Here is a 3,853-nt window from a genome sequence, read left to right on the forward strand (position 1 = left end):
GTTTGTGAAAATGCTAACTGAAATTTAATAAGTTTTGCAAAAAGGTGTATTTTATCCTAAAATAGGATGGCTAATTTTCATAAACTCTTGAAACTTAATTTGCATGTGGCAAGTTGTAGAAGGTATTGTGATAACTTTAAGTAAGGGAATGTGTTCTGTAAAGATAAAATTTGTCTAAAAATGATATAATTATAGTCTATATGGTTATAAATAATTATAAAAGGTCTTATGAAGCATTGTTTACATTAAAGTGTTTAAGTGCCTAATTCCAAAAGGTCATTATTAAACAAACCTGAATTAATAATAATAATAATAAAATAATAATAATAAAAGGTAATTTTATTACAGGAAAGATTGGCTGCAACCAGCATCCCCTGCCAACTTTCTTCTAGAAAACTGTTTCTGATATTGCATGCTACTAAGTATTTAAAGAAAAGTTCATTATTTTAACAAGCTTGTTTAGTGTTCACTGTATTATGTTATAAGAAGTTTGCTTGAAAACTTTGTATGTAAGCTATATGAAATGTGTTTTTATTGTTAAGGAAACAGAAGATAATTTTGTCCTAAGATAAAATGATTGATTTTTGGATGAGCGACAAAACCTGACTGAATACTAAAAGTGCAGAAGGCTCGTGAAAAAGAAATTTTTATACTTAAAGTTGAATAAGATTTGATGGGTCTATGTATAAAATTTTAAAGGCTTTAGTATCAAGTAGTATGCTGATGCAAAGTTAAAAATTTTTATTCTTTCACAAGGCCTCTCATCATTAATCTCTTTTGGTAAAAGTTCTTATCCTCAATAATCAGTATACAAAGAAAATCTGTCTTATCAAAATAGCTTCTTGTGCTTCTTGTGCTTATCGTTTCCTCAGTGTTCCAAGAAGGAAAGTTTTATCTCTTTTAAAGGAACATAATGTTCAAAACTTCTTTCTCAAAACCAAATCCTGAACAGTGGCCTTTTATTCCAAGCTAATTATAAGAGATTTGTTCTTTTACCTTAAAAGAAAAATTAAAGTAATAATTGAGTTCATTTAATATGTTATAAGTTAAATGAAAGGTGTTTTAAAGTGTTACAAAATTAACAAGTTTTTTCTTGCATTTAACCCTCTATTAATTAAAGTCATATGAATAAAAGGTTTCTATAAATGCTTAAAAGTGTATAAAGTTACCAATATTTCAGCATAATATTAAAGAGAAGTACAGTGTGTTTATTCATGGTTTTAATTATTATAAAAGAGTATGTGTCACAGAAACAACCTCTTATCATAGATTAAAGTAACAACATAGTAGGCAGCAATCCCAAACACTGCTAATTTGTTGCAAGAAGTTAAAGTCCAGCTGTATTGCTATCACTTTGTTTTAAAACTTGCTAAGACTTTCTTTAGTGTGTTCTTACAGAAATCAAGCCAGCTGCATTCCTCTATAAAAAACCCAACAATAAAATTTTGCAGTGCTTTTCAAGGCTATGTGCATAGCCCAACCATCTTGTACAGTATTTACTGATAGTAATAGTAATGGAAAAGCAGCATATGTTGCTTCTCAAAAAGAACAGGTTTGACAAACTCCTTATTTGTCTGCTCAATGCACAGAGCTTTCAGCCATCATTAAAGTTTTACAAATGTTTTAAGAGCCCTTGAACATTGTCTCTGACTCTAAATATGTAAGTCTTACTGTCAAGCATATTAAAACAGCTCATATCTTAGCTACTGATGAGTTATTTCAACTTTTCACTGACTTGCAACATCTTATCAGTTTAAAACAGCATCCTATTTACATTACTCACATACACTCTCATACCTCTTTGCCTAGTCCTATGACAGAAATAATGCTCGAGCCAATTTATTAGTAGGGTGTTTACAAGGTGCTCATGATTACCATGCTCTAACTCACATTAATGCTAAAGGCCTGTGAAATAAATATCAAAAGTTAATAAAACTACAGGCACAAAAAATTATTCACACTTGTCCTACTTATGAACCACTAACAGTGGTGCCTTTTCAGGCTGAAACTAATCCCAGAGGCCTGGCTCCTAATCAATTATAGCAGATGGATGTTACTCACATATGATCCTTTAGTAAACAGTATGTTCATGTTTATATTGACACTTATTCTCATTTTTTGTACACTGCTGCTCAAAGTAAGGAACAGTTGCACCATGTTCGTTCACATCTATAGTCTGCTTTTGCTGTAATGGGATGCCCTCTAAAAATTAATAATACACCTTCTTACATTAGTAAATCCTTTGAATCTTTTGTTTTAAAATGTGGTATTCAATATGTTGCTAAAATTCCTTATAATCCTATAGGTCAAGCCATAGTTGAATGCAGCCATCATACCCTAAAAACTATGCTTTTAAAACAAAAAGGGAGAGATAATGGTATTATGACACCAGAAGATTAATTAGCAAAAGCTTTATTTACTTTACATTTTCTTAATGTTTATAATTCATTAACACCTGTGGAATGTCACTTTGAAAAACATCAAACATCTACAGTGAATGCAGAAAATGAAGATCAACCAATATTGTAGAAGGATATTTTAAGCAATGAATGGGAAAAAAAGGCAGGATTAAAGTAAGGGGGTGAGGCTATGCTCTTATCATTTCAGAAAATGGAGAGCAAATTTAGTTATCTGTGAAAAGGATTAAACCCCAGAATGAAGAGATGGAGTCTTCTACAACTTCTGATGATGGTGATCATAAGTAATGAGGAAGCTGCCAGTAATTACACTTATTAGGCCTATATACCTAACCCCCCATTACTTAGAGTGTTAACCTGGAAAAATCCATTCTTCCATATATATCTGAATAAAACCCATATATTCCCTAAACCAATTGATAATTGATTGCCAATTAAACCCTATAAAGAAAGACAAAGAATTGATAATCTCATATTACCATTTGATTATCAACCCTTATGCATTAGTAACCATCCTTCTTGTATGTAGTTTAAAAATCAGGCCATACTTATCTTCAAAAATAGTAAAACTCAGTTTATTGTGACTTTATTTCCCTCTTCCAATTTATTCATGACCAAAAATCCTACTTATGCTTGTCTGCAAAAAGACAGTAGGGATAAAGATGGATGGCAAGAGTGCCATATAGGAAGAGGATCTGTCATTTTTAATGATTCCTATGGAATAGTGTGGGAAAGTGCCCCTATGGGGAGTCCCATTGACTACAATGACAGATTTATTTGGCATGGTCTAAATAGTAAAGGATAACAAAAAATAAATTTTACTAAAAATTATTTTTGGAAACAGAAAGGGAAATGGATCCCTTCTGCATGGTGTAATATTACATCTATACATAAAAAAAGAATTTGTGGAAAGTTTTTCTAGGAATAGCTCCTACTATAGAATGGATTGGGAATAATAGTAAGAATGGTCAATCTCTGCATTTAAATCAGATTTATCATCTTCAGGCATGTGTAAGAGATCCTTATATGTTTGTGGTTGGAAAATTAACTATAACCCAAAAATGCTCTATTCTATAAAAATGAGGCCACGCATCCTAGTAGCCATTACCCCACAACTAACATACTATGGAGAAGGCAAACTAAAAATTGTACTATCCCCATCTGTGTCAAAGAGAGCTGCCTTCCTCCCTATATTGGTAAAAAATTAGCCTCACAGTTTCAGTCGCTGCAGCTGCCACAGCACGAGGTGCTCTTGGTCATGGCCGCATCAGCTTGCAATACTTTAAACAACAACAAATTAGCCTAGAATCCAGTGCACAGTCTCTTGACTCTCTGCAGCAGCAACTAACATCCCTCACCCAAGTAGCCTTACAAAACCATAGGGCCTTAAACTTACAGCTAAAAAGGGGAAACCTGCCTCTTTCTCCAAGAGGAAT

This window comes from Dasypus novemcinctus, chromosome 10 (genome assembly GCF_030445035.2).
Source record: "Dasypus novemcinctus isolate mDasNov1 chromosome 10, mDasNov1.1.hap2, whole genome shotgun sequence".
NCBI classification, from domain to species: domain Eukaryota; kingdom Metazoa; phylum Chordata; class Mammalia; order Cingulata; family Dasypodidae; genus Dasypus; species Dasypus novemcinctus.